Raw genomic sequence first — 10,617 nt, 5'->3', positions numbered from 1 at the left:
CTTCCCAATGGACTTTTCCAGACAGTCAGAGGCCACGGTCTGTCATAGACCAGACAACGTCACAGCTGGGAGAAGTGTCAGAGGGCATGGAATCCAGGCCTTCAAGCCAAGGTTGTTTGTGAACCCTCCTCCCCACTTTTGCAAGATCTGTACAACACCTGATCGAATGTCTTGCCTTAAATAAACACTTACTTCATCTTATTTATTTTTCCTAAGTTCATTCAGATGGGTAATGTGCTGATGCCCTAACAAGGTTCGAGGGAGGCACAGCACACACGTGAGCCTGAAAACCCAGTCATCGTGCTTACGAACCACAAAATCATCCAAACATTTTAAACTTAAATAAATCCTTTTTATAAAGGAAAATCTTTATCATTATTGGAAACATAGATTTGATTGCTAGTTTTACATACATACACATATTTCTCTTTTTTTCTTTACTTTTTTATAGAGATGAGGTCTCACTATGTTGCCCAGGGTGGTCTCGAACTCCTGGCCTCAAGTGATCCTTCCGTCTCACCTGTGATTACAACTGTGAGCCACCATGCCCAACCACATACACATATTTCTAACATGTGCTGAAATAAATATGTCACAATAGAAATTTTAAAAATGGTCAACCACATGGTAGCCAACACCACCTCAGGTGCCCATCTGCAGTGCACATCCACGGAGCAGGTTCATCGTGCGCATCACGGAGCACGTCCAAGGAGTATGTCTCTAATGTGGGTCCACATTCATGCAGCACGCCAATGATGCGTGTCCACAGTGCCTGGCTACGGTGGGCATCCATGGAGCATGCCCATCAGGCACGTCCACAGAACACATCCATGGTGCGTGTCCACGGAGCACAGGCCCATCTCCTCACTTTGCAGCGAGGATGCCCGGGGTCCCCATTAGGTTGCACACAGCCTAAACTTAACATCATTGGTGCATTTTCTGAGAAGAGACCCAGGTCTTAGGGTTGAGGGCAGGGTTGAGGTGTGGCAAAAAGGGTAGACTTCAGAATCACAGAGTACCAATAATCATCGTGGTAGTCTGAGAACCTCTCTGAGTCTCAGCTTCCTCAACTCTCAGTCAGGAATAAAACATCCTGCTCGGCATGCCTGCGGCGGAGAAGAAATGCTATGCCTGCACAGGACACATCTCACAGGCTGGCACTTTAAGAGAACTTGATCTAGAATCATTCTTTTCCTCCTTTATCACTTTTCCCAAAGGAACAGAATGCATTCCCACCTCAGGGCCTTTGCACATGCTATTCCCAAGGCCTGAACTGCTCTTCCCTGGATCTTTATGTGGCTTGCTCCCCTCGTAATTCAGGGAAGCGCCTAGGATAGTGCCTGGCAGAGCAGGGGCTCGATAAATATCAGTGCAATGAATGGATAAACTAATGAATGGCAGCAGAAACCAGAACTCAGATCTCTCGGCCTCTAGCCTATTGCTATTTCTACTGTTCTGGCTGTAAGCAAATATAAGTTATAATATTCTTTTTCACTGCTGTCACTCTCTTTGTAATTAATAAATAAATAGTGGATAATTAGAGAAATCACTCTGAGCTGGTGAACACTTCATTACATACATGGATTTTGGAAGCTGGTGTATCTAAGATAAGGGTTTTGAGGCCACATGTACCTTGAGATAAGGCAAATGAAAGTGTCTGTAGATTCACAATAATTTTTTTTGTTTTTGAGACAGAGTCTGGCTCTGTCACCCTGGCTACAGTGCAGTGGCATCATCATAGCTCACTGTAACCTCCAACTCCCGGACTCAGGCGATCCTCCTGCCTCAGCCTCCTGAGTAGCTGGGACTACAGGCTCCTGCCAGGACACCTGGCTAATTTTTAGTGGAGATGGGGGTCTCACTCTTGCTCAGGCTGGTCTTGAACTCCTGAGCTCAAGCAATCCTCCTGCCAACAATTTTTTTAAATTTATGCAAACCTAGTAGATAAAGAAACTTCTTGTCACTATTACACACAGGAAGCACCACACCAGAGTAGTATCTAATATTAGGTTGGTGAAAAAGTAATTATGGTTTAAGCATTGTTGAAATTTGCCATTTGATATTAGAATACATTCTTAAATAAATGTGATTATGTTATACATCATTTTAATGTGCATTTCTCACTTTTTTTTTTGCTAATTATTACTGGCTATTTATTTTATACTTATTTTAGACTATGGAAATGATGTTAGACAAAAAGCAAATTCCAGCAATTTTCTTATTCAGGTTCAAAATGAGTCGCAAAGCAGCAGAGACAACTCGCAACATCAACAACGCATTTGGGCCGGGCGCGGTGGCTCACGCCTGTAATCCTAGCACTCTGGGAGGCCGAGGCGGGTGGATTGCTCAAGGTCAGGAGTTCGAGACCAGCCTGAGCGAGACCCCGTCTCTACTAAAAATAGAAAGACATTATATGGACACCTAAAAATCTATATATAGAAAAAATTAGCCGGGCATAGTGGCGCATGCCTGTAGTCCCAGCTACTCGGGAGGCTGAGGCAGTAGGATCGCTTAAGCCCAGGAGTTTGAGGTTGCTGTGAGCTAAGCTGACGCCACGGCACTCACTCTAGCCTGGGCAACAAAGTGAGACTCTGTCTCAACAAAAAAAAAAAAAAAAAAAAAAAAAAAAAAAAACAACGCATTTGGCACAGGAACTGCTAAGAACGTACAGTGCAGTGGAGGTTCAAGAAGTTTTGCAAAGGAGACGAGAGCCTTGAAGATGAGGAGTGCAGTGGCGGCCATCGGAAGTTGACAACGACCAGTTGAGAGCCATCATCGAGGCCGATCCTCTTACAACTACAAGAGAAGTTGCCAAAGAACTCAACATCCACCATTCTGTGGTTGTTCAGCATTTGAAGCAAATTGGAAAGGTGAAAAAGCTCCATAAGTGGGTGCCTTGTAAGCTGACCAAAAATAAAAAAAAAAAAAATCATCATTTTGAAGTGTCCTCTTCTCTTCTTGTGCTCAAAACAAACCATGTCTCAATGGGACTGTGACGTGAGATGAAAAGTGGATTTTGTACGACAACTGGCGACCAGCTCAGTGGCTGGATGGAGCAGCAGCTCCAGAGCACTTCTCAAAGCCAGACTTGCACCAGAAAAAGGTCACGGTCACTGACGGTTTGCTACCGGTCCGATCCACTGCAGCTTTCTGAATCCCAGCGAAACCGTTCCATCTGAGAAGTGTGCTCAGCCAATCGGGGAGATGCACTGAAAACTGCAACGCCTGCAGCCGGCTTGGTCAACAGAAAGGGCCCAGTTCTTCCCCACAGTAACGCCCGACCGCACGTCGCACAACCAACGCTTCGAAAATTGAATGAATTGGGCTACAGAGTTTTGCCTCGTCCGCCATATTCACCTGAGCTCTCGCCAACCCACTACACCACTTCTTCACGCATCGCGACAACTTTTTGCAGGAAAAACGCTTCCACAACGAGCAGGAGGCAGAAAATGGTTTCTGAGAGTCCGTCGAATCCTGAAGCATGGATTTTTATGCTACAGGAATAAATAAACTTATTTCTCATTGGCAACAATATGTTGATTTTAATGGTTCCTAGTTTGATTAACAAAGATGTATTTGAGTCTAGTTATAATGATTTAAAATTCCTGGTCCAAAACCATAATTACTTTTGCACCAACCTAATACATGTTCAAACTGGCATTAGATAGAAAACTTGGAGCTATCATATTTATCAGCACTGGTTGTGACTAAAACTACCAGGATGGGAGGCGTATGTGTTTTGGGCACATCCTCAAACTTTTTTCATTTGAGCCACGGTCCCTGGTGATTGAATCACGCTCCTTGGCCTTGCGTGGCCACTTATTACAAACTGTTATAAATTTCATTCCCGGCTGGGTTCGTACATCCCCTCTGGGCCTCCCCTCAGGTTGTCTCCACTACCTGGATACAAATTGTCATTTTCCTTCGGCCTTTCTCTACAAACCCAATTTACAAATGGTATTGCCCAGGCTCTTGTATCAACTTGTTCTTGCAAAATCTTCAGCGCCCTTAAAAGTTCTCCCATTTATTTGGGGAGATCCCCAGAGGACGTCCAGTGTATGCAGACACCCAGTCTCACCCCCACACGCCCTTCTGCCTCGGTCTCCCTTTCCTCCCCTTGGCCGGATGTCCCAGTCCAGGGCAACCCCCCTTCCCTGGGAGCAGCCTCCAGTGGCAGCAGGGGAGAGGGGCTGAGCTGAGAGAGGAAGCGGAGGCTGGTGGACCCCATACTTCAACGCTCATTGTGGTTGAGGGGCCCATTCCAAGGCCCTGACGTGATGGTGACATGCCTGGCCCGGGTGGGTCCTGCACACAGCAGGTGCTCAGCCCCCACCATTGACTTGCAGCCCACCTGGTCCACTCCCAGAACAGCACGGACCTGGACTAGAAGCAGGGCCCTGGCACCGTCCAGCCCCATGCCCAGCATCGCCGTCACCTACAGCAGAGCTCATATTTTGAGACGGAGCCTCCACTCGAGACTCAGCGTCCACTGAACCACGCGTGCTCTTCACTCCCAAGAGGCCCCTCTGTTTCCAGCTTCAGGATCGAGGCCCTTGCAGAGATAGCAAGACGAGAGCAAGACGAAGGGTCCGAGGAGGAGGGGGCATTGAAGAAAATGAGGGAGGGCATGTGGGGGGTAGGAGAAAGGGCCAGTGGGGACAGTCGAGTGGTGTAGAAATGGTGTGCACAGAGCCCCTGAAGCCAGTGACAATACATCTCAGTCTTTGAAAATAGACAAAAAATTATGCAAATATTATAATCATGATTCCTTACATGATTATATTTTATCTTGTTTTTTTTTTGAGACAGAGTCTTGCTCTGTCACTCTGGCTAGAGTGCAATGGCATCATCATAGCTCACAGCAACCTCAAACTCCTGGGCTCAAGTGATCCTCCAGCCTCAGCCTCCCAAGTAGCTGGGACTACAGGCGTGTGCCACTGTGCCTGGCTAATTTTTCTATTTTTAGTAAAGACGGGGTCTTGCTCTTGCTCAGGTTGGTCTGGAACTCCCAAACTCAAGCGATCCTCCCGCCCTGGGCTCCCAGAGTGCTGGGATTACAGGCGTGAGCCATCGCGCCCGGCCTGTATTTTATCTTTACATTGTTATATCTCACATTGAGCCTCAGCAGGCAATAAAACATTGAGTCATTGCCAACTCACTCACAGGTACTCTGTTCCGGTGTCCTAATGATTGCATAATAAAGAAACTGGGGCATGAAAAGGTGGGTTCTGCCAGATGCCTAAAGTAGGGGCTTCGTGGACACTTGCTGAGTGGATGATTTCCTGGCCACCTCTCACCAGAGGGTAGAGAGGCAGAGGGTTTGCGTTGCCCTGAAGCCACACTACCCACTGTTGCCAAGGTCCTCTTACTTGGGAGCAGCACTTGGCAGTTTAGGAAGCCCTTTCACAGCCCCTTTAATGTGCCGCCCCGGGAGCGGGCAGGGCAGGAAGCAGTGAGCACACGGGAGTTGCAGAGCCGCACCCTGGAGAGGTCAGTGGGGAGGGAGAGGGCATCGCCCCACTGCACACTTTCCCTGTGCCGGGGACCTACAGCCTGGAATGTCACCCTCTGCCTTTCTTCGAGGTGGGTGGTCCGAGACCTTGCATACCTAGCACGGCTGGGTCCCTCTGACAGACAAGACAGAATGGGTGGGGAGTTGAGCAACTTAGGTTGAAATCCTGGCTTCACCACTTCCACCAGTGAGACCCTGAACATGTTCCTTACCCTCTTTGTGTCTCAGTTTCCTGATCTGTAAAATGGGCTGTTAAGGGATGAACTATGCACCCCCCAGTTCGTATGCTGAAGCGCTAACCACCAGTACCTCAGCATGCGGCTGCACCGTATTTGGAAACAGGGTCTTCAGAGTTAACATGAGGTCATCAGAGTGTGCTCTAATCCAATCTGACTGGTCCTTTTAAGGAAAGATGGGGACACAGACTCATGAAGACACCGGGAGGGGCAGCCGTCTGCAACCCAGGGAGAAACCAGCCCTGCTGCCATCTTGATCTCAGACTTCCAGCCTCCAGAACTCCGAAAGAATAAATTTCCATTCTTGAAGCCACCCAGTCTGTGGTACTTTGCTACAGCAGCCTTAACAAACGAATATGGGGACCAACAATACCCACGTTGTGTGGCTGCTGTAAGGATTAAATTAGCTCTTTGATGCAGAGCGTGTGGCCCGATGGCTGGCACTCAGAGAGCGCCACACACGCCGGAGCTTCCTGGTTCTATTTAAGAGCCCCTTTGCTCCGTCTGGCCAGCTCAGTCCATTTAGTGCAAATCAGACAGTCCAGATAGTTGGCACTGTGGGGACTCCCCGTGGGATCGATGTCTTCATTTTTCAAAGGGTTATCATGGTTTTGCATGACGTGACGTGGCCTGAAATGCAACAGTTCCCAGCCACCACGGCCACCTGATACATTAAATGGGCTGCACTCCTTGCTTTGTCCCTAACCTTCCGGGCAAATGACGCAATTCTACAGCTGGGCCCAAAGCCTTGCTTTTTCTTGTCCATTCAAACTCTCATGGTTCTTGACTTCGCCAGAAAGTTGTCTGGCTGCTCCATTCATTTCCCAATCGATGCTGCGAGAACGTCTATAAGACCTGCAACTGGTTTGGGCTTTTGTCTCTTTTTCTTGTCTCAAAACTGTACGTCCTTGCTGCCCACCACCAGTGAAAAATGGAATCTCTGCAGAATATGGCTTTTATTTGCAAGCTTGGATGAGGGATAGTCTTAGAAAATGACCAGAGAGCTATTGATTAGAGACCAGTTTTACAAACTGTGGTACTATCACAAGCCAGGAGCACAACAGGAATGCAAACAGTCGTGTGGAATCGGGAGCGACTGCGTGTTTCAAACCACCACGCAGACATTGATGAAATTGATTTTGATCCCGTTTTGCCTGGGTCTGAAAAATTAGATTTAACTCCCAAGGTGTGCCCGTTTTCATTTCAAATTTCTTCTGGCCCCTCTTGTACTAAGGCAGGAACAATGGGACCAGGGGTTGCTTTCCCCTCAAGGTGCAGGGGACTGGCCTCCTCAAACCCTCAGGAAAAGACAAGGTGCGCTGGCTGCCAGGCACAGGGCAGAGAGAGGCTCAGGAAATATTTCTTGAATTTCCTTAAGTCTTAATCGTCATTGGGCCAGCTTGGCGTCCTGCACCCTGTACCTCCTCACCTGGACTGGACGATGACTAGCTCCCACAGGGCACACACAATGTGGCTTTCCTTGAGAAACGTGGAATGACTTCAGTAGCACCTCTAGCACTCAAGGACGCATAAAAATCCCCAGGGGATGTTGTTAAAAATGAAGATTCTCGGCCGGCCGCGGTGGCTCACACCTGTAATCCTAGCACTCTGGGAGGCCGAGGCGGGTGGATTGCTCAAGGTCAGGAGTTTGAGACCAGCCTGAGCAAGAGCGAGACCCCGTCTCTACTAAAAATAGAAAGAAATTATCTGGCCAAATAAAAATATATATAGAAAAAATTAGCCGGGCATGGTGGCGCATGCCTGTAGTCCCAGCTACTCGGGAGGCTGAGGCAGTAGGATCGCTTAAGCCCAGGAGTTTGAGGTTGCTGTGAGCTGGGCTGATGCCACGGCACTCACTCTAGCCCGGGCAACAAAGCGAGACTCCATCTCAAAAAAAAAAAAAAAAAAAAATGAAGATTCTCATTGAGTAGGTCTGGGGCCCAGCCTGAATTTCCGTGTATCTAACAAACCTCCACCTGATGCAATGCTGTGGTCCAGGGACCACACCAAAGGTTTCCTGAACTAGCTCAAGAGGCTTGTACTCTTCCTGGCTCTCTGACCAGCCAGCTCTGTGGTCTTAGGAGGTCTTAGAGCCCCTCTGTGCTTCATTTCTTCCTCCAGATATTATTTAGATCAACAAGCATCTATTGACAGCTTACTACATGCCAGGTGCTGCCCTGGGTGCTTGCTAGAAAAATAAAGATGAATAAACCACAAGCCAAGCCCAGGAGGGGCTCACAGACAAAGGTTCAACTATAGTATTTAAAGACCCTTTGGATTCTAAAATTTCATGATTCACTGGCAGAAATAGGATTACAAAATCTTCATCTCCCGGAAAACATCTCCAAATGCTATGACAGGTATTCCCCACCGACTGCTGTCCTCAGAGTCAGGGAATATCAAATCCAAAAGTCATTCGAAGAGCAATTTAACCCAGAATCTATCTTGCCATTTTACGAATAGGGGAAGCCAGAGAACAGAAGCAGGAAGAGTTGGGTCCAGAGCAAATTCCTTGTTTTCCAGTTATGCTTTCGAAGGTAGTGATGTCTAACAGGAATATAATGTGAGCCAAAAAATTTTAAATACATTGTTTTAAATTTAGTGGTAGCCACATTGAAATGAGTAAAAAAAAACCAAAAACAGTTGAAATTCATTTCATACTACAGTGACCCAAGATACACAACATATTATCATTTCAACATGTAATCAATATAAAATTATTGAGATAGTTTGCATTCTATTTTTTTATTGTGCTAAGTCTTGGAAGTCTAGTGTGTGTTTAACACTTATGACACATTTCAGTTTGCACTAGCCACATTTCAAATGCTCAGTAGCCACGTGTGGCTGGTGGCTACCATGTTGGACAGCACAGGTGGCAGGTCCTAACCCAATTGTACCAACACAGACCAACAAAGTCAAGTTTCCATTGGTCAGTAGCATCATTCCCACAATCAGTGGCTTCATTTTTACATACACTGTATCAGAAAAGTAATCTTTCAACTAGAGATATAGCTTTCCGTGGCTAAGTTGAATAGAATTACACTTCTGGAAGGGACCTTAAAGGTAGCCAAATCTAACTTGACATGTGACTTTACTGAAGACCAGGAGAGGCCAGATGGCAAGAGCAGGCTGGCACCTGGGACCCACATCTCGACAGCTGTGTGTGAAATGCTCAGCACAGTGCCAGACACCTTTGCCCCCAAATGCCTGAGAAATCTCAGCCACGTTCTGTCCCTTCCTCTCTCTAGGTTTTACACCAACCACTCTGTCCCCAGAGAAGTTGCTCAATTAAAGTGAGGTAAAATTCCAAGCAATTTTTGGAGGAGGAAGTGTCATTTCCAGCTTGCCTGGTAGGTGCACCTCGCTATGTAACATTGGTTACATAAGCGACAGCATGACACACCTAACCGATGAATGTCTGCATCACACCCATTTCGGCTGGGAAAGTCACACAGGCTTTCTCTGGGAGAATAGTGGCGTGGAACTGAGGCATGTAGTCACAAAAATTACTTTTGTCATCTGACGAGTAGGACCAGTTCACGAGTACTGTACCCAGAGTGCTTTTCTACTGCAGCACAACCTCAAGAAAAACCAGTTTCAGGAGCGCCACACCTAGGATCAGATGATGCAATATGATATTAGCGTCTCATTGCATCAGTGTTTCTGACGCATGTGTCTTTTAAGCTGGCAAAAAGCATTATAATGGGGCAGGAGAAAAAAAGAGAAAGACTAGCTGGCTGAACTCTAAGGTACTGTCAGTACTGCTCCTAATTGGCCACACAGGGTGTTTAGAGGATAAACACCCAGCCAACCACCTCAGCTCGACAAGCATCTGCATGCCATTTCCTGAAGGGGACTTGATGGCATATTTAGGCGAAATTCTTTTCTGGTTGGTTCTACTTATGCTTTATATCAAAGCATCAAGGTTTAATCTCTTAAATCTTTTCTAATGCAGGTCTATTAAGAAGAGGCTTTCAAAGGGTGCCTCTATTCCGTCTTGACCTTTCTGAAAATCTCTAAAATGTACCAGTTGATTTTTCATTTCCAGAGTTCTCTTTCATAAGTGCTCTTGGCTCCCTGGACACACAGACCTTTTTGACTTTGATCAAGTATCTTGGATTTGGACCTCTTGGTTTCTCTTTCTTTAGACATTTGCTGCCTCCCAATCCTGTTTCTTGCTATAGCGATTAACAAATGAACTAACTGCAAAAATCCTAGAACTCTATCCACCTTCAGGAAATTTCCTAAAGAAGGAACGTCCTTGTGCAGTATGCCTAGGGAAAGAAGCAGCAGGTGAAATTTTTTGCTAGGAGAGCAATACCTAGATTGTAAGGCAGTGTGGTGTATGTGTGTCGCGGGGAGACAGGAGGAAAGTAAGCCTTTTCCCCGCTCCCTGGATGAGCCAGCAAGACCAGCTAACAATAACCAACCCTCAGTGTGGCTCACTGGGCGCAGTCAGCCCCCGCTCACCTCTGCAGAGCCCGGCCAGGCGGCGCTTCCCACCCCAGCCCCACCAGGCACTTTTCCTCCCCGGCGGCATGTCTCTCAATATCCCTGGACTGTGTGTGTATGTTCCTCCACCCGGCCTGGAATATTCTTCCTGCTCCTTTTCATCTGGTGAGTTTTATCAATCCTTTAAATTGTTTGGCTTCACTTTCCACAGCAATGCCTTCCCTGACCCTGGAGTAGGATAAATTCCCTGGCCATAGTGTTCCTGCATAGGGATCGCTATGGAACACTTCCCACACTCGTAATCACTCGTCTAATTGACTGTCTTCCCCGTTAGACTGCGCACTCCACTGGGGCAGAAATCTTGCTCCCCAGCTCTGTATCCCAAGCACTGTGGGTCTCGCGTGTACAGAGGACTCA

General features: G+C 47.1%; 1 non-coding gene across 1 annotated transcript; it reads right to left on the bottom strand.

Moving 5' to 3' along the window:
* Nucleotides 1-219: 219 nt before the first annotated feature.
* LOC138391221 (small nucleolar RNA U13) lies at nt 220-323 on the bottom strand. The gene has a single exon (XR_011234829.1). It is a non-coding gene; the product is annotated as a small nucleolar RNA U13 (small nucleolar RNA).
* Between the last annotated feature and the right edge of the window lie 10,294 nt (nt 324-10,617).

The sequence above is a fragment of the Eulemur rufifrons genome, chromosome 8 (genome assembly GCF_041146395.1).
Source record: "Eulemur rufifrons isolate Redbay chromosome 8, OSU_ERuf_1, whole genome shotgun sequence".
NCBI classification, from domain to species: domain Eukaryota; kingdom Metazoa; phylum Chordata; class Mammalia; order Primates; family Lemuridae; genus Eulemur; species Eulemur rufifrons.
The sequence above is the reverse complement of the archived record's forward strand: the minus strand, read 5'-3'. Positions and strand labels throughout refer to the sequence as shown.